Source organism: Bidens hawaiensis, unplaced genomic scaffold (assembly GCF_021521415.1).
Source record: "Bidens hawaiensis isolate Kalapana, Puna unplaced genomic scaffold, B.hawaiensis_p1.1 tig00004282_1, whole genome shotgun sequence".
In the NCBI taxonomy this organism is placed as follows: Eukaryota; Viridiplantae; Streptophyta; class Magnoliopsida; order Asterales; family Asteraceae; genus Bidens; species Bidens hawaiensis.
This window is the reverse complement of record NW_027491257.1, coordinates 847169-871427: the sequence shown is the minus strand read 5'-3', so window position 1 is coordinate 871427 and position 24259 is coordinate 847169. Positions and strand designations below refer to the sequence as shown.

Here is a 24259-nt window from a genome sequence, read left to right as displayed (position 1 = left end):
TACCAATTCATCGTCGACATCTGACTGAGAACATCATTGGGGATCCATCCGTTAGCATTCAAACTCGCAACATTTTTGGTACTATTAACAGATGTCTTTTTGCCTGTTTCATTTCGCAGATTGAACTCAAGGATTACAAAGTCGCGTTGAAGGAGAATTCCTGGGTTGAAGCGATGCAAGAAGAGCTGCTACAGTTCAAGAAGTTGAATGTTTGGAGGCTAGTGAAGAAGCCATAACATAAGAAGCCGATCAGAACAAAATGGGTGTTCCGAAATAAGAAAGATGACAAGAAGGTGATCATTAGAAATAAAGCCCGGCTTGTTGTATAAGGCTTTTGGTGACGTGAAGGTCTTAATTACGATGAAGTCTATGCACTGGTAGCCGGATTAGAAGCAATCCGTATTTTTCTAGCATACGCCTCGTACATGAACTTCAAAGTTTATCAAATGGACGTCAAGACTGCTTTCTTGTATGGGAAAGTAAAAAAGGAAATCTACGTGGTTCAACCTCCAGGTTTTTGAAGATCCTGTTCATCCTGATTATGTTTACCGACTTGACAAAGCACTTTATGGTCTTCACCAAGCTCCTCGTGCATGGTATGCCACATTGGCTGATCATTTAGTGAAGAACGGATACAAGAGGGGCATTGTTGATCAAACTCTCTTTGTCAAGAAGGTTAAGGGTGATTTGATTCTTGTTCAAGTATATGTTGATGATATTATCTTCGGGTCCACGAATGAGAATTTGTGCAAGGAGTTTTCTGAGATTATGCAGAAGCGATTTGAAATGAGTTCCTTAGGGGAGATGACTTTCTTCCTGGGCTTACAGGTTGAACAAAAGAAAGACGGGACTTTGATTCATCAAGAAAAGTACGTTCATGACATTGTTTAGAAATTTGGATTCAAGGACTCAACAGCCTCCATGACACCAATCGCTACGCTACCTGTTCTCGCTCCTGATCCATCAGGAAAACCAGTCGATCAACACCTTTATAGGTCAATGATTGGTTCCCTGATGTATCTCACTGCAAGCAGACCGGATATCATGTTCCCTGTTTGTCAGTGTGCCAGATATCAGTCAGACCCGAAAGAGTCCCACATGACGGTTGTCAAGCGTATTTTCAGATACTTGAAGGGGAGACCACATTTGGGTCTTTGGTATCTAAAGGAGTCACCCTTGGAACTTCATGCTTACACCGACAGTGATTATGGGGGATGCAACTTGGACAGAAAATCCACATCGGGTGGATGTCAATTCCTGGGAGATCGGTTGATCTCATGGCAGTGCAAGAAACAAGTCACTGTGTCCACCTCCACAACCAAAGCCGAGTACATTGCTGCATCCAGCTGCTGCTCTCAAGTGATATGGATCCAGCATCAGCTGCTGGATTACGGTTTGAATTTCTATGGATCCACGATCAAATGCGATAATGAGGCGGCCGTTGCTATTGTTAAAAACCCGGTCCAGCACTCAAAGACTAAGCACATTGACATCCGAATGCATTTCATTCGTGATTGTTTCGATCGTAAACTTGCCGATATAAAACAGGTCCATAGTGACTATAACTTTGTAGATCTCTTTACCAAAGCATTTAGTCGTGCCCGATTTTTGTTTCTCATTGAGTCATTGGGCATGATTTCTTTCGAGTAAATTTTATCTTTTGTTTCAAAATTGTAAATATTTTTCAAATATGTCACGATTTTAGAGGGAGAAAACGAGTTAACTTTAACTCACCAAAAAGATTTTAAAATTTATTTTAAGAAAAAACAAAAGTGAGTCACTTGACTTAACAAAAAGATTTTATTTTATATATAATATTAATTTCATCTTTATTCCTCTTTAAGAAAATTTAAGAAAACTCTAAAAGTATTTATCCCGTTTAGAGGGAGCTCCTTCGTAGAGGGAGTCGGTTATTTAAAATTTTCAACTAAGAATTTGATCCGACCTTGTGGAAAGTGATAGTGCATTGATATGTAATGATCCTAGCGCATGAAAAGAGTAGATCAAAAGGCTACAAAGTCATTCATCAATGTGTGGATAGGCTTGACAAACAAGTAAGTGTTGGGTGATATAAACCTAAATTTCTGATATACAATTATGAAGCGGTTGCATGATTCCGTGAAGTCATATTCATGAAGGCAGAAATGTAATTAAACATGTCATACCCAAACCTCTCTTTACCTGATCACAGTAGTCTTATAAATTCAGTGTTAATTTATTAATTTTCATTGAGTCAAGAAAAGAAAAGAAAAAGAGTCCGGAAAAGAAAAAGAAAAACAGAAAAGAAATAGAAAAATCTCGAAAAAGAGTCGAAAAAGAATCAATCTTAGGATTTTAACTTCTACTTTATTTCTTCATTTATTTTGATTCAAGCCTTGGACTTTTTCTGTTTGTAGTCAACAAGATCTGATTGTTAAGGCCCTGAATCTTCTGCTTTATTTTAATTTTTCTAGATCGAGTCAAGTGTGCAAAGCACAAAGTATCAAGTATATAACGTACAAAGTGTCAAGTGTGTTAATAAGAATTCTGTGATCAAATAAGAAAAGTTTAAGTCAAGTTGAGGTGATATGTTAACACTAAGTAGGCCCGAGATATGATGGAATCAGTAACATGTCTGATTAAGTAGGGACCACATAAGCACTGTGCCTTATTGAACCTTAAATGTATCACATTAACATCAAAACACTTGTCAAGTTAAACAAGTGGACTATATCTACAATTGATGATGAATTTGTGTCACAATAATTCAAAATGGAAACGCGATATAGGGCTTTGCAAACCAATATGATTCCACGTCGCGATCGTTCTTTGAAAATATATTAAAGAAAAGATCTTATGTAAATTAATTCTATATTAATTATAATCTCAAAATTTGTTTTAACTTTATTTTGTTTAATTTATTTTTTGTTTTTATTTTCCAAAATATTAAGTACCTGTATAGTTTAATATTTTAAGTTTTATTTTTAATTTTTATTTTAATTTTATTTTGTTTTAATTTTACTTTTTATTTTATTTTGTTTTAAGTTTTTGTTTATTATTTTTTTTTGTGTGTATGTTTAGTTTTGTCAAAGAGATCGATCTTGCAAACGTTAAACAAGTTACGGACCGACAAAAGAAAAATAAAATAAATAATCAAGTGCTTGGATTCGGTGGGTAAATATTTTTCGGGTTTGAAAATACAAATTCTTTTAAAGACTGAGGACCGAGAGTGTATTTTCGGTGAATACTCGCGATGTTTTGACCTTATCGCGAGATAGGCTGACCCTATATATAAGGGAAACTCAAAATATCTTTCACTATTCACCAAACACTTTTCACTTTTCTCTCTCTCTCTCCTCTCTTATCCTTCAATCTTCAAACCCTAAATCTTTTCAAAATTTTCAAGATCCGTTCCACTCATTATCCATTATGCCGTTGAATCTAGATCCAGCTCCCTTGGTATATCATCAAAACACCTTTGTTCATACTATATTCTTTGTTTCTGGGTTCTCGGAAATCGAGACGGCGGTTCAGATGAACTGTCGACTAGATCTACGGCTGGATTTCCATTTTTGTTGTTCATATCTTGATTAGATACTGACATTAGGACTCTAGATTTATGTTTATTATCATTTGTTATTAGTATTAGGGTTTTTTGTGTACAGTTTGTAGTCACAGGGTTTGTTCATATGTTCAAAGGCTAAATTGACCAAGTAAATTGAAATAATGTTGTCCAATACTTTCCAGAAATCCAATTCGGGTCTTGGCGACCATGTTGAAAGGATAAGAAATCAAAAATAGGGCTAAGGAATTTTTTCGCATGAAAAGGAGTTTCGCTTCGCTTGGCCATGCGAAGCAAAATTCTTTCTGCTTCGCTTCGCCTGGTCATGCGAAGCGAAATTCTTTCTGTTTCGCTTCGCGTCCCATGTGAAGCGAAATAAGCTTCATGCGAAATTCTTGTACTTAGCTAAATTTTCAGAAACCTGGACTTGATGCTACTAGACAGTTGGGACAGTTATGGACAGTTTTACCCTTGAACTATTATGGACTGTTAAAACGTGCATGTTATGGACTAATTGACTTACAAATTTACTAAGATTAACTAATCAACTTATTAAAACTAAAATGTACATATTTAATTAAAACTAAAGTCAAGTAATGTGTAAATACTAATGCATATGTATATAACTTATTATTTTGTTTTGTTTCTAATGATAATTCTCATGATCTCCATGTCTAATTTCAGGGTCACAATCTGTTTTGTGCTCTCAAGTTACCAAAGGCTAAGGCAGATAAAGTGTTCACGTCTATGGTCAAGGGGCTCAAGCAATCACCCCTTGCACATGCCATTTCTGCTGACCCAGCTGTTTATTACAAGTGGGTTTTGGACTTCTGGGCGTTTGCAAAGATTGCTGAAGATTCTCTATCCTTTACCACAAAGGTTGCTGGAAATGAATTAACTATTACGGAAGAGGTTATAAGAAGGGGTGTTAAAGATTGCTGATAAGCCTGATTATGCTTATGAAAAGGGAGATAGGAAGAAGTTGGAAGATTTTGTGGCGAGTATGGGATACGATACGGAATGGAGGAGTTTGGAGAAGAAACATCTCCCACCATACTGGAGATTTCTTTTCCACATCGTGACACACTGCTTCGCAGACATACTTGGAGGATTTGACAGTATGAGAGTTGATTGGGTTCGTATTATGTTTGCTTTAACAAGAAGGGAGGAGTTCAACTACTCTCGAAGGATATTTCTGTGTATGTTAGGAAATATCAGAAGTGAGGCGACCTGGCTTATGTACCCGAGGTTCGTGCAGATGCTGATTGATGATCTAATTCCAAATGTTCCAAGATCAGGGTCAAAGGAAGCCAAAGACAAGAAATCTCTTCCAGAGCCCTATCACGTGAATGAGATCAAGACTTCAATTTTTGGTGTGTTGTTAAGCACCAAGGGCAAGGGATACCAGTATGTAGGACCTAGGCCGGGTCCTAAATTTGGATTATTTGAAGAAACAAAAACCTGCTGGGGATGTGGCTTCTGTTGAGAGTGGAGAGATGGTTGACCCTGATGCTGAGATTGTGGCCGATTCTAGTGATGAGCCAGCTGAGGACCGCTCAAAGGCCAAACATGATTTGAAGAGAAAGGCTACTGACAAGCCTTCTGTTAGTAGCGCTTCGGGCAAAGAAAAGGTCGTTGTTGAGGAAGAAGAGGAAGCAGAGGAAGACCAACAGCCCCTAAAGTGTTTGAGGAAGCTTGGAGACTCCAAGAAGGCTCCAAAGCTTGTTGTCAAGCTTCCCTCTCAAGGTAAACCCTCTGACCAGCCTGTTGTTACTAAGGAAACCTTAGCCCAAGTACTAAAAAGACCTAGATGTAGCCAAAATCAAACTCCCAACATATAGGAAACCCAAATCAAGAAAGAAATCCAAAGTCAAGAAAACCAAAACCATACTCCATGACTCACCAGATTCATCACCCGAACCCTCACCAACTGACCAACCCATATCTACATTCCTACCTCAAATCCCTCCCTCACCACCTCAAGACCAACCACTACCATCCACACCACCTACCCAACCAGAACCTTCCCAAACCACAACACCACCCTCACAACCAACCACCGAACCTACAACTTCCTCAATATTTACATCATCTATATTTAGCTCACCCATACAAACCACCAGCTTATGGAGCCAAACTGCAATATCCTCACCACCTGCCAAACAACCAACACAACCCTCAACTACAACTTCACCAATCCTTACCCAATCCATTACCCTACCTTGGCAAGCAACATCACCACCCACAGTGTCCATTATACCACCATCCACTATCATTTCTCCCAAACCCATTGCCCGAGGGAAGTCTTCGACACCTCCAGTTTACGTCGATCCTATCCTCGATAGGATCGTCGCACTGGAGGTTTCAAACGCAAAAAGGGCAAAGCGAGAAATGGGGCTTCTTTGTTTTATCAAGGATTTGAAAGTAAAGGAGATTCCGGATGAAAAGGAGAAGGCAGAGTTGAAAACAAGGGTGCAAGTTCTGGAGGATGAGAAGGCGGTGAACGAGGCTCAATTGGAAAATCAAATATTGTTGATCAACACACTTCACACTAGGGTCTAGAATCAAGAATTGCTGCTGAACAACGAAGCCTCTCAAAACGCTAATCTGAGGGCAGACCACTCCAGGCTTGTTGACAGATTGACTACTCTTGAGAAAAGCTTACCAAGTGCAAGTGCTTTCAGAACAAGTCTAAATAAGAAGATCGAGGATGCAACGAGAAGATGGGATGTTGAGAAAGAGGCTACAAATTCAAGAGTCACAAGTTTAGAGAATCAGCTAGCATCATCCGCCTCCCTTGATACTCTTATAGCTGAAAAAGCAACACTCAGAGCCGAGATGGAAGCCATTCAAGTAAAAGTAAAGGAACAGGATCATCTCAATGACCTTCAACTAAAAACAAATAAAGAGTTCGTAAGCAAGTATCAAGCGGCCTCAGACCTTATGGGTATTCATAATGATTTTCATGGTCTAGAGGATAGACTCGATACGGTCTTCAGGAGTTGGAGAAGGTCTGGTGAGACTTCTCAGGCTGATGGATCACAGCCTACCGCAGGTCCAAGTGTGGCCATGCGAGGAGTTAGGGTTGTGGCGTCTGAAGGTGAGGCAACTGTTGGTCATGTGGTACAACTGGGTGGCCAAGCCGCTAGTGGGGTAAGTACCAGCTTGGGTCCTGAACAACAGGCACATCCTAAGGTCCAAGCTGGTGGTGAAGACATAGGTGACGATGGTGATAACGAAGATGATGATGATGATGACGATGATGATGATGATGATGATGATGATGATGATGATGATGATGAAGACAATGACGAGGACGATGTTCATGATAGTTTTGATGAAGACGGTGATGGTGATGATGGTGAAGGTGGCCACGGAGGAGATGGAGGGGCCACGGCAGGAGGAGGTGGAGGTGGAGTTAACACTCAATCACCTCCACACACTCAACATGAAGTTCAAGACCCTGCTGATCACGAATCGACCGGCAAAGTCAGGCAACACGACACAGAGATCGCAAATATGTATAAAGATTTGTTTCCTGATGATTTTGCAGGTTTTATGGATGATTTTATTGAAGCTGGAAAGAACTTGGAGCAAATTATTGAACATAATACGGAGGAGGGAGTAGAAGAAGACTACATCAACTAAACACCCAATCCAGACACACCTCCTACTCAAGTTCTACCTTCAGAGGCTCCCACAACTGATCCAGCCGCCGACTTGACACACGAACCACCAAAGAAGAAAAGAAAGACGCACATTGTGTCAAGTCGTGCTTGTGCCCGCATGCTCAACTATCCTTACCACGACGATTCGCTGATAGTTTATGCAAAATATAATAAGATGAACAGTGTATGGGCCATCAGAAGATTCAGCGGAGACCTCATTTATCTCAACCACCACCAACTGAAGACATTACCAAAGCTGGACATCAATTATTTAAGAGAGGCTCTGGGAAGAGTGGATGTGGGTAGTACAATGGAGAGTTGGATACCCACATATCTTCATCATCAATATAAAGTAGATTACAAGGATTTTGAGTTGAATAAGGGTCGAAAGTACAAGAACCCAAGAGAAATCGACCCAGCCACCGGAGAGCCACGAACAATGTGGAGATACAAGGCGCCGAAAGACTGTCATGAGATTTATCATGGTGAGCCTTATCTTTCCAACACTCTCCGAGACTTCATTGGTTGGGAATTTGATAACAAAACCGGTGAAGCCGTCATCCACTGCCGTGATATGCACGAGATTAGAATGTTTAATGAGCATGAGCTAATGGGATTCCACATTGAAGATAAGCTCTTCAACTCACCGCTTGGGACCGTCCAGGATTTGGGTCGTCAAAATACAGACCGGATAGTTGAAGCCTTCAACAAGTTCGTCCGAAGACTTGTTGAACTTCCACTAACCGAGGACGATTGTTTGGTCTACGACACCGACGGATTTCAATACTAAAGACTAGAGGGAGATTGTTAGGTCCCTTTTTGTATATCTAAGTCTTTTGTATTGAATATATGTATTTGGGCTTTAGATGTTTATTTTTGTATGTATTGGCCCAAGAGATATGGCCCAAGGGAAAAACTTGTATTCTAGCCCATTAGGCATTTTGGTAATAAAGACATCTCTCATGCATGCTCCTCTATAAATAGGGAGCATGCCATGAGAAGAATAGACTTCTTGCAAAAATTATCTAACTCATATATACTCTCTCTCTCTCTCTCTCTCTCTCTCTCTCAATCCAAACATAAACTCAAGATCCGAGACCTCTTGGTTGCTTAGTGTGATTTCCGCTAGCACTAAGTTTGGTTGATCCAAGACCGTTGTTAGATCCACCCGCCACGGGACCTACATTAGTTATATTTTTTTAGTAATGAATATTCTTTTTATAAAATATAAAAAGCTTCTAAAAAACTATAAATATTATTAACAAACATTATATATGGGCCAATAATACCTTATTACCCCATATATAAATTAATAAAAAGCCCAAAATACTCATAGAATGGATCAATAAGCCTAACCAAATTAGCATTCTTAAATATAATACCTAAATAAAAAATATATAAATAAACAAAAAAAAACATCGGTCATCGACTCAGCAACCGATCAGCTTTTTTCTATCGACCAGATGACCATTGCTTCATCGTCTTCGTTGTTCGCCTCAAGGTTTAAACCATCGCCAACAACCAATACCTGTTGGTCTATCGTTTGAGAAATGTTTTTCTTCAATGAAGCATGTGAAGTCGGATTTGCGTAATCATTTGGGTGACGATTATATGAATGATGCTTGTATTGTATTTGTTATTTTGAGAATGAGTTATTTTCAAAGTCGTGATTGAAGATATTTTTTAAAACATGAAAACACGTAAGGAACAATTATAATATGCAATGTCTTTTTATTTTTGTTATAATAGTGATATTGCATTTTATTTATCCAACCAAATGATCGACCCGACCCTACCCATTCGGGCCCGAAAACTTTGACATCGGAAAAAAATTAAGCATTAAAAAATTCCAAACCCATGAAAAAAAGTTCCTAGCTCAGCCATTGTCTTCGAAGATTTGTTTTAGTTAATAAGATTATGGTGTTAGTCTCACCCTTTTTTAGTCTTTTAACTATAAATTTGTCTCTTTAAAAATAAATTATCAAACCAAGATTTATGAAAATAATTTTAAAAGACTTTGTTTTACCATTCAAAAAAGGCTAGCGCACGATTTATTGCAAAAAAGAAACACCTACTTTATCAACTAGACAAGGCAAAGAAAAGGAAAATTCCTAATATAAGCGAGTGGTCATAAATGCTTCCAAGCTGAAGACCGACTCAAAATCCAAAGTAACATGTACTTTTTATGCTAAAATGTTAGCCACGGATAGACTTTTATGAAATAAACGCACTCCACGTTAGGATTGTTTATGCCAAACGAACCGAAATAAGAAGGGGTTTGCTCAAACTCGGCTCGACTACAACCAGTGCAGCTAAGTTTGATTTGAATTTACAAAATGAACAGATTTTTGATGTTCGAACTCGAACTGGTTGCAACTCAGTTCTGCTTGGTTTGTCTTAATTTTAAAGTACATCACACTTTCTATTATTCATAAACTAACCCGGCACTCTCCGTCACTTAACATGAGGAGTCTCAGTTCCAAATTGATTTCTTGTGAGAAGACACTCTACAAACAAATAAATAAATGCATACATCAAGTTTACATATTAGGTAGTTTAAGATTTGTTTGACTCTTTTTTTCTATAATTATATGGGCCAGTTTGTGTAATCTACTCTGTAATATATTAGGTAGGTGAGACATCAATGTCACAACTAGCTAGACAACACGATGCAATTCTTTATATATATATGATTCTTTTATTAATTTTATTAAAGTGCTTCTATCCAAGAAATTTCCTAAACCCTTCATTTTTACATTGATATCAAATTATCAATGTCATAAAAGCAATCCCATTTTAGGCTTATTAAAACTCCAATCCGGTAATTTATTGTGTTTTAACAAAATTAAATTGATTATAATTGTTTCTTTGTATCTGAAAAATTAAATAAAAACAAAAATATTTTTTTTTATAATCGGCAAAAATGTGTATTCTTATTTTTTTTTTCTTTTTAGTTTCATTGTACATAAAGATGTGCTTACATCAAGTAGCTTCGATCATTGACATTTCCACAACATATTAAGAGCAATTTTCCAGGAATTTCTTTGTATTTGCTTCATTCATTTAGGAACTTAAACCACATACTTCTTTTCTTCATCTTTACACGTATACGTACAGACGTACTCATTCAAAAGAAATCAAAATATCAATGGCATCTTCATCATCTTACTCTGCTCCCTCATCTTCTCAATCATGGAAATACGATGTATTTCTAAGTTTCAGAGGAGAAGATACCCGTAAGACTTTTGTGGATTTTCTCTACGATGCTCTTGTGCAACGAGGAATCTACACTTACAAGGATGACGAGACACTTCCCCAGGGCCAATCCATCGCCCAATCGCTCTTTAAGTCATTCGAAGAATCAAAGATCGCCATCATCATATTCTCTAAAAACTATGCCGATTCTTCTTGGTGCTTGGATGAACTTGCGTGTATTATGAAATGTAGGGATGAGAGAGGGCAAATCGTTATGCCGATATTTTACCGTGTAAATCCATCGGACATGCGGAATCCAAATTGGAAAATTGCCAAACATTATTGGAAGAATATGGGCAAAGTTAAAACATGGAGAAAAGCACTAGTTGATGCAGCTAACACATCGGGTTGGGTGATCAAGCATACCGCAAGCGGGTAAATTTCCTTTTAGTCTTTTTGTAACCTAAGGTAAGAATTTTAGTATAGAAGGCATGTTTGTATTAAAAAGATTGGTCTACAGTACTTGTATCCAAGTATGGACTCTATTGTTTAGAGATTTGAATCATTTGATTAGGGATGTCAATCGTGTCAAGTTGACGGATTAATGGGTTGCGGGTTGACGGGTTGACAGGTTAAAACGTACAACCCGACCTATATTATTATTCGTGTCAGGTTGCAGATTGCCTCGTGCAACCCGCACACATAAATTCTGATCGATCCAACTACGACCCGTTTAATCATTTTATAAAAAAAATTTTAACCAAAATTTCTATAATTTAGAGTCAGTAGAATAAATGAGTAATATGAGTTTTATTTAAATATTAGAAATCTTGAAAATGAATTGGAAATTACAATAAGTGTGTCTTCATAAAGAATGAAAAAAAAAAGAAATAACATAAATAACAAAATTAAAATATAATTATGAAAGTTTTTTTATATAGTTAAATGGGTCAGCCTGTTTTATATGGGTCGACCCGAACCCAACCTGTATTATACAGGTTGAACAGAACCCAACTTGTTTTTTAAATAGGTCATGTTAGTCGACCTAAACTTGAACCATTTTTTTACTCGGTTCGTGTAAGTGGACCCAAAACCTACGTCTTTTTGTTTTTTTTTTGTGTCGGGCTCGGCCGTGTTTCGGGTCATGTGAACAATTTCCGTCTCTAGATTTGATGAACATACAAAGAGATTTGTACCTTAGATTAGCAAATTCGTTGTGAAGATTAAGTCGTTAAATATCCATGTTATTCAAAAGTTTTAAGTGTTACTGTTTTGAGATATGATAAATGTGATGGTAATAGATGAATGATAAGGATCGATAGAATTAAAGTTTTTCTTATCTTTAATTATAGGAAAGAGGCTCATTAGATAGAGCACATACAACGACCTATTAAACGGCTACCAATTATTCAGCACTAGCCTAACAACTTTGACTAGATCAAAACATGACTTATTCAAATTAAAAACAAATAACAAGAAAAACAACACATGCATGTAGAGCTTGTATGATTTTTCATCACCCTCCCTTAATTCAAGCTCCATAACTTCTAGCCAGTGTCTATAGAACACATAATTCTCACGTCCTAATGCCTTTGTCAGCATATCAGCCAATTGTTCATTGGTCTTGCAATACTTCAAAGCCACTTGATCTTGATTCGCCATCTCATGAATGAAGTGGTATTTTAGCTCAATATGTTTAGACTTGCTATGCATCACCGGATTTTTACTCAAATTAATAGTGGACCTACTATCACAATAAAGCCATGTAGCTTAGGTTTGCCTTATTCCAAGGTCCTCTAGAATTCTTCTTAACCACAAGGCTTGACAAGTAGCAGCTGTAGCTGCTATGTTTTCATCTTCAGTGTTGGATAAGGCAACTGTGAACTGTTTTTTTAACTCAAAGTAACATATCCACTTCCAAGAGTAAGCACATAGGATGAAATACTCTTTCTAAATCTGGATAGCTTGCCCCATCACTGTCAGAAAAACCAATCAACTCAATCTCAACTCCTTTTGCATACCAAATCCCAAACTTGAGAGTACCAGCCACATATTTTAGGACTCTTGTTGCAGCTCCATAGTGAAACTTAGACGGAGATTGCATAAACCTTGAGATCATGCTCACCACTAAGCAAGATCAGGTCGAGTATGGGTTAGGTAAATCAACCCACCCACAAGGTTTCTATAAGTAACTTCATTACACTTATCAGCTCCATCTTCAATCTACAATTTCTCACTTGAGTTCATTGGTGTGTTTTCAAGGTTAATATTTGTCATACCAAACTTTGAAATTAGACTCCTTGCATACTTCTCCTAACTCAAGAACAAGCCTACCTTGGTTTGTTTCACTTCTAAGCCAAGAAAGAACCTAAGTAGCCCCAGGTCTATCATATCAAAGGTTTTTCTTCATTCCTTCTTTAAAATCTGCAACCAACTCAGCGGAAGAGCAAGTACAAATTACATCATCAACATATAAGCAAATGTACATAACATCATCACTGGATTCATTCTTAACATATAGAGTGCGCTCATTCTCACTTCTCTTGTACCCATTATTAATTGATGAAGTAGCTATCAATCTTGGAGTACCAAGCTCCGGGAGCTTGCTTTAGGCCACACAAAGCCTTTTTGAGTTTATACACATGGTTGTTCAACATAAATTCTTCATTTAACTCCTTATTCAAAAAGGAAGATTTAACATCTAATTGGTGTGCCTTCCATCCTCTTTGAGCAGCCACACTCAACACCACTCTAATGGTTTCAAATCTTGCCACAGGCGTAAATGTTTCCTGGTAATCAATTCCAGGAAGTTGAGTGTAGCCTTTAGCCACGAGTCTTGCTTTATACTTTAACACTTTTCCATTCGGACCTATCTTGGTCTTAAAGAGCCATTTTAGACCAACAACCTTCCTGTCATATGATAACTTCACAAGTTCCAATGTAGCGCTCTTTTCAATTGACTTTATTTCCTCAACCATAGCATCCAGCCACTCTTGCTTCTTACTAGCTTCTTTATAAGAATTAGGATCAGTGGCTGTGAGAGCAAATTGGTAGGCATAAAAGTCTTCTTCTACATCAATCTTTATTGCAAATTGGCAGGCATAAAAGTCTTCTTCTACATCATCTTTTCTAGCTTCATAATACACATCATTTAAGCCATTCATTCTTTGACTTCTCGAATTAGGAGTAAAGGGTATGGTAGGATTGCTTTGTGAAGTAGTATAAGTAGTGGAGGTATTTGTGTTAGATGAGGAGGCTGGCTAGTTAGAGGAATAGGTGGAGTTTGTGTTGGGTGTAATAGGAGATTGAAGAGGTGAATGTGTAGGAGTTTGAGAGTTGTTTGATGAGGAGCTACACCAATTCCATTTTTCACTTTCCATGAATGTGGCATCCCTTCTGGTAAGGAACTTCTTTGTGTCTAGATTATAGAGTCTATAGCCCTTGCTTTTTGTAGAGTATCCGATAAACATACACTTCTCAGACTTCTTATCCAGCTTCTTTCTAAACTGAGCATGGTTGAGACCATAAACCACACACGCAAACACCCTTAAATGATTAACATAAGTCTTCTTTTGGCTCCATGCTTCATAGGGTGTAATGTTTCTAACGGCTTTGGTAGTGGCTATGTTGATAAGATAGACCGCAGTGGCAACAACCTCTGCCCAAAATTGATTAGGAAGATTCATTTGTTTCATCATAATTCTTGTAATGCAGATTATAGTCCTGTTCTTTCTTTCAACAATACCATCATGCTCAGGATAATATGGCACGGTTAGTTCCCTTTTTATACCAAACGATCCACAAAAAGAATTAAATTCATTAGAGGTGTTTTCACCACCTCTATCAGACCTTAAAACTTTAATTTCAGGCTTGCTTTCTTTTTCAACCATGAGCTTAAAGATTTTAAATTTGGAAAAAGCTTCTGATTTCTTTTTAATAAAGTTAACCCAAACCATTCTAGTATAATCATCAATGAATAGTAAATAGAACTTACTTCCACCAATGCTTGTTCTTGCATGGCACCACAGGTCTGTGTGGACAAGTTCCAATGGTTTGGTAGCTCTCCATGATTTTAATGGAAAGCTTTCATTTGCGTGTTTACCTACTACACACCCCTCACACTTGTCTGCATGCTTAATGCTAGGTAAACCAGTAACCATGTGCTTGTCGTGTAGTAGCTTAAGGCTTTTAAAATGATAGTGACCATACGTCTTGTGCAAGAGAAGAGACTTGTCATCAATTGGTTGGATATTAGTGGTCACCTCTGCCTTTTCTTCTCTAAACGGATTAGCGGCATCAAGCAAGAGCATGTTATTTTAAATTGGTACCTCCATGAGAACACGACCATCTTGCTCTTTATGGTACACTTTCCATCATCAAAAAACAGCGAGTATCTGTTTCTCATTAATTATCCCACACTTAGTAAGTTGTAGCTTAAGTGAGGGGCAAGATAAACATCATCCAAGAGCCGTGTGGAACCACTTGGTGTGGTAATCTTGACAGCTCCCTTTCCTTCAACCATCAATATCTTTTTGTCTCCAAGTCTCACAAGCATTTTGAAACTGTCATCAAAAGAGATAAAGCTCTCTTTGCATCCTGTCATGTGGTTAGAGGCACCTGAATCAAGAAACCATAAGTGAGAGGGAGTGGATTTGCCTGTATCATCAGCCATGAGAGACATTTGATCTTCAATACAATCCATGAACTGACGTTGCTCACTATCTTTTAGTGTATCATCTGAATCAGCAGCCATATTGGTGCAGATTGTTCATCCAAATACCAGCAATCCTTTCTTTCATGACCAAGTTTCTTACAATGAGTACAATGAGGGACTTTACTTCTGTCTTGGCTTCTCCCTCCACCTCTACCCATGAAATATAACCTCCCTCTTCCTTTAAATGATAAGTTCTTAAAGGGTTATTTTCTTGCATAACTAGGAGAGCTTGCTCATCTCCAGAATTTTGTTTTTCACGGGTAGATCGGATGTTCGTCCTTTCTTCTTGGGATTGCAGGCATCCCATTAGTTTAACCGGAGTCAGCTTTGAAAAGTCATGACCAACTTCTATGGAAGGTACAACATTATCAAATCTGGAACTAAGACTACGAAGTACCTTTTCCACAATAGTTTGGTTTGAGATCTCCTCTTCATAGGCTGTTTTCTGACTAACAAGAGCCATGAAACTTCCAAAGTAATCTCCAACAACCTCACTTTCCTTCATAGGAAGATTTTCAAATTCCCTTCTCAAACCTTGAAGTTTAGCAGCCTTCACTTGTGAATCGCATTGAAATTCCATTCTTAATATCTCCCATATATCTTTAGCAGTGGAAGCAGCAGTAATCCAATAGAAGAGTTGGTCATGCACGACCTGTTGAATGATGGCCATGGCATGAGCATCTTTCTTTTGAGAATTCTTCAATATTGCAGCATCTTTCTCGGCTGCATCAAACCCATCATGAACAAGGTCCCATAAATCTCTTGATCTCAGAATCATCTTCATACAAACACTCCAATATTCGTAGCCTTCCCCTTTGAACATGGGAATAAGCACTAGAGCAGTAGGAAAGGTACTGGTTTGTTCTGCATGGATCGGAGACGAGAACATATTAGGGTTTTGAAAAATGATACGTCTAGAGTTATGGTGATTAGGGATCGAATCAGACTAGTGCTCTGATACCAATCTGATGGGGTGAATGATAAGGATCAATAGGATTAAAGTTTTTCTTATCTTTAATCAAAGGAAAGAGGCTCATTAAATAGAGCACATACAACAGCCTGTTAAACGGCTACCAATTATTCAGAACTAGCCTAACAACTTTGACTAGATCAAACCAAGACGTATTCAAATTAAAAACATATAACTAGAAAAATAGCATGTGCATGGAGAGCTTGTATCATTTTTCATCAAGAGCTTGTATCATTTTTCATCAAAATGACAACCATATTAATTTATGAATTGTACGTACCTAACAGACTTAAAAAACAAATAGTATTTTATGTTCATTAACGTACTTGTGATATTATGGTCTATACCAGCCATATTTCATTGTGAATGTAAGATAAGTTTAAATTTGAGCATATGCTAATTATTCTTACCTACTGAATATGAAGGCACGAATCGAAAAGCATCAAAGAAATTGTTATTAATGTGTCAAATACCTTGTTCTCCCTGAACTCAAATGGCGAGGAAGAACTCATTGGTATTAGGACTCGTTTAAAAGAACTAAGATCATACTTAGAAGTTGAGCAAGGTGGCGTGCGCATGATTGGAATATGGGGGATGGGTGGTGGTGGTAAGACTACTCTTGCGTCTTCTATTTATGATGAAATCTCTAGCAAGTTTGATGATTGCTGCTTTGTAGACAACATCAGGGAGAGATCAAGCAGAAGCGGTTTTGAAATATTGCAACAAAAAGTACTCTCAGATATTTTAAAACAAAAAGATATTAACGTAGGGAGAGTTGAGGAAGGAAGACACATGATAAAGAGTAGGTTGTGCCATAGAAATGTCTTGATTGTTCTTGACGATGTCGATAACCTTGACCAACTAAACATGTTAGCTGGATCACATGATTGGTTTGGTGAAGGAAGTCGTGTAATAATTACAACTAGAGATATTCATTTATTAAACGCTCACAAAGTTAATGCAATATACAGTATTAGGTTGTTAAATGATTATGAGGCTATCAAGCTTTTTCGCAAGCATGCACCACAAGATTACATACCTATAGAAGTTTACGAGACACTTTCAAAAGCTGTTGTTTCCTACGCCGGTGGTCTCCCTTTAGCACTTAAAGTTCTAGGTTCTTTTCTCTGTGATAAAGATGTAAATGAATGGAAGAGTGCCTTAGCAAGACTAAAAGATATCCCAGAATATGATATTATAGGAAAGCTAAAAATTAGTTATGATGGACTTACACCAATGGAGAAAGAGTTGTTCCTAGATATTGCATGTTTTCATAGGGGTGAAATGGTAGAAGAGGCAATGGTGAGTTTGGAGGCTTCTGGTTTTCACCCTATTGTAGGAAAAAAGGTGCTAATACAAAAGGCTCTTATAACTGTTTCAAATGAAGGCAATTTTGATATGCATGATTTGGTACAAGAAATGGGCGATTACATTGTTCAAGGGGAGCACCCTAACAATCCTGAAAAACATAGTAGGCTTTGGCGAGAGAAAGATATTCTAAGCATATGCACTATAAACACCACAATGGTAATATTTAAACTTAGCTTTGCAATAAATATAATATGTTCATCTAACCAAACATACAAAACACTTACTTTTTAATCATCTCTTAACACCCTTTTGTTCCTTGATCACAGAATAGTGACATAGAAGCTTTAGGTCTAAATATAACTTGGGTGAAGTCTCCAAAACATCTTCCGCAAGTTGTTGCAACCATGAAAAGACTACGGTCAATTTATTGGGGCCACTATCTTCATAGTTTGTTGCCAACAAATTTCCAACCAACAAATCTTTGTTGTCTTATGTTGAAAAACAGCTGGCTAGTACAACTGTGGGAGGGGTAAAGGTACAATTCTTATATGTTTTGCTCTATTGCAGATGAAAATTGTAACTAGTATGAATCTAACTAGCCTGGAAAGTAATTTTAAACGTGAGATTAGGGGTGTTCTTTGGGTTCGTTTTTCGGGTTTTCGAGTCGGGTTCTTCAGGTTTCAAAGTTTTAAATCTTGACTCGAAACCCAACCAAAATCTCTCACGGGTTTTTCGGGTTCGGGTAATTCGGGTTCGGGTTTTTTCTGGTTTGGTTAATTGGATTTCGAGTATCCTAGAAAAAAAAATTAAAAATCTACAATGCTAAAATTAAAACAACATATTCTTCTTTGCTTATAAAGCAAATAATCAAAAAACAAACCAACATAACTTGATAAAGCACTTCAAAAGAAGAGTAAAACTAACTCGAACCATAATCATATTCTATCGGGCTTGATTTGGTTGTTCGATTTCGGTTGCTATTAGTAATAAATGGAAAACATAAATTAATAATAAGCAATCGATCAATAATAGTTAGAATGACAACAGTCGATAGAGTTAGATTTTGATAGCTTTAGTGGCTAAGACTTAGCCTATTATACCTAAAAATATATTTAATTTCAAAACTAAAAGTTTATTCGGGTTGACCCGAAACTTATAAATAAACCCGAGAACCAATCCGAATTACTTCGGTTCGGGTTCGGGTTCTTCGGGTCGGGTTAATTCGGGTTCGGGTACAGGTTTTTTCAGGTTGGCTTTTGGGTAAAAGTGGCAGCCTACATGACATGAACCACATAGTTATTCAAGTTTCTTATTTATATCTCAGCTTCACTACATTTGACTTGTGTATAACATTATTAAACAGCATCTACCAAATTTGAAAGTGCTTGACCTCACTGGTTCGACAAGGCTAATCGAGATACCAGATTTGGAGGGACTGCCATGCCTTGAAAGAATGATACTTATTTCTTGTTCTAATTTAAAAGAAGTTCATCCGTCAATTGGATGTCATGAAAGGCTTGTTTTTCTGGACATGAATGGATGTTCAAATCTTGAAATGTTTCCGCCTATCATTCGGATGCCAAGATTGGAGAAACTTATATTCTCGAGGTGCTTTAAACTTGAAAAGTTCCCAGATATCAAAACAAACATGGATAGCTTGGAATATATTTGCTTGAGAAGTAGTGGGATAGAAGTTTTACCCTCAACAATTGTACAATTTTGTGCAAACCTCCATTGCCTAGATTTAATCAATTGCTTCTATCTATATAGTATTGAAGTCGACTTTTGCGGCTTAAAGAAGTTGAAAGAGCTTCATCTTGACGGTTGTAGACAACTTGAGACATCAGCACAAGACCTCTTTAATGTAGACTGTTGTTTAGAGGTGCTTTCTTTACATCCTATGCGTCTACCTCGCTATGTAAATTCAGAATTCTTCTGGAAACACATTACTCGCGAAGGATTAGAAGATGATTTTATACGACACTATTTTACAATCGGATTTACTCACTTTCCACGCTTCTTAACAAGGTTGAGTCTGAGATCGTCCATTTTAGTTAACGGAAACATCCACTCTGATATTCTTAGTGAGCTATCAAACTTACAAGTACTAGACTTAAGTAAAAATACTTTCTCAAGGATATATTTCAATCTCGTGCAACTTCCGCGTCTCAAATTACTCAACATATCAAAATGCAAAAAGCTTGTGGAATTGCCGGATCTCCCATTAGGCATAGCTATTCTGTATGCCGAAGACTGCTACTCGCTTATCATAGAAGAGTTCCCAACAACTTATAAATGGTTGTGGAAAGTCTCACTTGGGAATGAGTGTGGTGGAGAGAATGTACTCCAATCAGTGTTTCAGGTTTGGCTCTATCTTAAATATATTCTTTTTTTTTGAATTTTTTGTATTATTAATTTTTTTGTTATATATCCAACAGACTTTTATATGTTAATCATGATTAAATGGCTGACAGGGAAATACCATAGAAGATCATTTTATGAGTTTCAGAAAAGATCATTTTGACATTTCAGGCGCGCTTGGTTTTGACATTTCCACAAGGTCCGTCGCATTTGAGACATTTACATTGCAACTTCCGTGGAATTGGTATAGTGACTATAGTGGATTCTTAATATGTGTCGCTATGTCCGAGATTACCAAATTAATGATCATAATCAAGCAAAGGACGAATTATCAACCTGAGGTTCCCGAAGAGATGCGCATTGATCAGCAGTCTTGTGTTTTGGACGAATTTGGTAGAGCTATGATAAAGAATATGTGTTATATACCCTTTAGTTCATTGATGCACAAGTCATTGTGGAATGATTATATTTCATTTTTCATTTTTTGCTGTACGTTTAAAGTTGAACTTGTTCCTAGGCGACGTAAAGGTGGTTCAACGTCGGAAAGGTCAACAGATTGCTCAGAATTTTGGGATGAAGAACATAAAGACACAAAGACATTTACAATCCAACAGGCTGCAGGATCTTCTATCGAAATTATATGGTTCTCATAGGTTTGGATAGTTAATCATTGGTGGTCACAAAACAATCGTTCTTGACGGTTAACTACAGACAACTGTTGATTAGCCGACATCCTTCTGTGCATAAACAAAGCATGCCTTGTTCGTTAATCTTCACCAAGATTATTGATCCAGTTTCATCTATATCGATTATCCAATCTACGATCACATTCTGTTTCATTTGTAATATTTCACGCTGTCGTTAACATTTGTTCAATAAACTTCTGTTCACCAACAATGAATTACTCAATTTGCTGCCACTTAACACAATTAAATTTTAAATAGAGGTTATAATTCTGTAGAAAGAATCACATTAGGTTCAAAAGGTTAACAAATCTAGAGCATACTTGATTCAATATTAAAAAAATAGTTAACCTTACTTATATTTATGTGTTATTAACATAAATAGGTTCAAGATACCAATTCTAAAACATGGAAATCAATGAAAATACTAATTGGGTGAAGTATTGAATTACTCACTTTGTATATATGTTGTATGTAAATTTGAACACCTAATTTGAGCTTAGCATTTTTATCTTTTCTTTTTTCAAGTATTACATGTTTGAAAATGGATGTATGATTTTGGATTTAAAGATGGAAGGTGGAAGGATGATTTTTTTTTTTTTTGATGAATCATGATAATAAATTTCTTTTTCGTAAAATTATGTTGGATATTTTGAATAAATCGTGTAAATTAAAACCACTAGTTTAGATGTGTTTTTGAATTAATTGCTATGTATCGCACTTGTTAGTTTGTGCTTATTAATGCTAACATAACTATCTTCATTGGTGTTCATATATATTTGATCAATTGTGTTCATTTATGTTCGTTTATATTTGATGAATTATGTTTTTTTAGTTTTTTAATTTGTTTGTTTATCAGAAACTTGTGCTACTTGATTTATCTGATCTTACCAAAATTGGTCATTTTATAATATGACAACTTTGATTTATTCAATTAGTTATTCATTAGGTTAATAACCCATGTATTACACGGGCTGAAAAATGATATAATGTCAATAAAAAAATATTTACATATTTGATACAAGTTATAAATGAAATCAAGCATATAAAACAATTATAATTAGTTAAAAAATTCCATAATGCCAAATAATTTAGTAAGGTATAACAATTTCTTATAAATTAAATTATATATTATACTAATTATAATAGTGACAAAGGATTTAAACATAAATTTTTCATAAAGGAAATAATTCAATGGAAAAAAGTTTCCATCAGGTTTGAAAATACCAGTTGTTCAACAAACTATAACCATATATGAACCTGAACCGCTCGTTCAAATTAACATAAAACTAAAAATACATGAATAATGAATTTGACTTTTAAGTTAGATAATACTATCATTTAAAATAACTCGTTTCAACGCAAACTCATTCTGATCATAGGTCTTTTTTAACTTCCCGTTTTGACCTAAACTAATTTGATACTTTTTTAAAACAACTTGTTTTGACCCGAACTTATTTTACTCTAAAAACACATTGATCTAAATTTGTTTTGAACAAAACACGAACCCGATCTGCCTGTTTAAATTAATATAAACCTAAGAATACATGGGTAATGAATTTTATTTTTAAGTTAGAAAATACTATGATTTAAAACAACACGATTGGACCTGAGTTTATTCGAATCATAACCATTTTTGACACGCATGATTTGACCTAACCAATTTGATATTCTTTTAAAACAACATGTTTCGAACCGAACACTTTCCGTTCATAACCTGTTTCGAGCCGAATTAATTTACTAAAAAACTATTGACCTGAACTAAATATGAGTCTGGTCCACCTTTTTAAATTAACACAAAAACTAAGATGACATGAACAATAAATTTATCTTTGATTCTATGTATAAACTTTATGTAACATTGTACATTTTACATTTGTTTTTAAGAGTCATGTAAAACAAGAAGTTGAATTCTACACACACGCATTAAATAACCATGATAATCTTTTTGTTGAAATTAGTCAAACTTGCTCATTCACATATAGAGAAACGACCTTAGTCACTACACCATTGATTATGTCGTTTACCGACTATGAGCGAATTTGTTTTGTCCATTATGGGTTAATCACAGTTGCTAAAAAAACAAACTTTGAGATAACCATAAAAATAGTATAAGGGCAAATTATTTGTGAAATGTTATGAACTGTTTGATAACAAACCGTATCCTTGAACCTAAAATATATCAAACTGTATAACTTCTTTTCAACTATGCTCCAATTTTTATACTCAAATGTTGTCAATTTGTATCAGACACTTTTGACCCGTAAATCTGTAATATCTTTGTTAAAAAAAATAAACCAATTTATCAAGCTATTGAAATAGTCATTCTTTCCGAGGTAATAACTTGATTGACTTAATTAGAAATTGTTAATAATATAATTTTAAGAAAGTAATAATTGGTTTAATTTAGGTAATTAATAAATATTAAATATAAATGCATTAATTGTTATATCATTTAACATAAAAAATAATTAAATTGAATGAATGGTAATTAAAAAATTAGTTAATTAGGTGGAATATGTATAAATGGAAATTGATTAGTTGGCGTCCCATGTAGATGGCATATTTGAAAGCCATGTGGAATATGTATTGGTTTAATATATTAGTTACATTCAGTAATTAGTATTAGCTGCTATTATGGTTTAAAAACTGGAATATTAGACCATGCATAGTCAAAACTCTCCGTCCTTAAGCGTCTTATATCATGACGCATTTCAGTCAACAATGAAAAGTTTTACAAAAAATTGTGTAATAGTAAAAAACCACAGCTTTCCTTCGATCATTATTATTCTCTCTCTCTCGCACACACACACACACACAAACAACCTAAGAGCATTCCCAACCCATCTCTTAAAATTATGTAAAGAGAATTCGTAAATTATATATTGAAATTGTGAGTGCAAATTATAGGGTGGAAAGAGAAAATGTTTGATTTTTTGTAAATTTGGGGAAACTTTGTTTCCCCATATTTATCTTTTAATATTTGTTGAATTGGTTGTGAGTAGAGGAGAAAGAAAATTGTAATGATAAATGCATAAAAAATTATTATTTAATTGAGCATGAGAGAAAAATATAGTATTTTTTAATTTAATTATAAAGATAACGATGGGGAACGGGCTAAGAATGCTCTAAAACGCCGCTTCTTCTAAAGTTAGAAACCCAAAACTTTACCCACAGCTTTGAGGGGGGTGATGTAAGAAAGAGTTTTGAGCCAAAAACGTCACCCAGAACTCTCTCACTACATATGATATTACGCACACATGGTAAAATGTTAACAAGTTCTTTTATAAACATAAAAAGAATGAATATGTAATTAAACAAAACATAAAGGGGCTCTTTATATCATCTTCCCAAAACAAAAGTACAAACTACCAAGATTCGTTAACAACTTAACACTGAAAGACCAAACAGGTGTGAAATCATATTCATAGGAATCAATCAACTGGTCACTGAAACAAGCAGCAGAAAAAACAACAATGGAGACGAAGCAAAATGATACAAAACTCAAAACCCCAGTTCGTTGCATAGTCAAACTCGGTCAAACATTCTTTCTTTTCACTTAATTCCCTAATTGTGATTTATGCTATATATTTGTGTAACAATATTAGGGATGGAAATGAAACCTGAACCTCTTATGGGAATACCCGAAACATCTGGGACGGGTATAAGGTCGGGTATGGGACCGGGCTTGGTATGGGATTTGGTTATATACCAGTTTACCGGATTAGTACCTGGCATGATTTTCTTTATTTATTTATTTTAAATATATATGGTATATAATGTACCTGATTTTTTTAAGTATATAGGGTAGAAAAT

At 36.0% G+C, this 24259-nt stretch overlaps 2 pseudogenes; both read left to right on the top strand.

The window, feature by feature from the left end:
- Positions 1-20413, top strand: part of LOC143626054 (TMV resistance protein N-like) — a 73376-nt pseudogene extending 52963 nt beyond the window's left edge.
- LOC143626109 (toll/interleukin-1 receptor-like protein pseudogene) lies at positions 10352-10858 on the top strand (annotated as a pseudogene).
- Positions 20414-24259: the final 3846 nt, after the last annotated feature.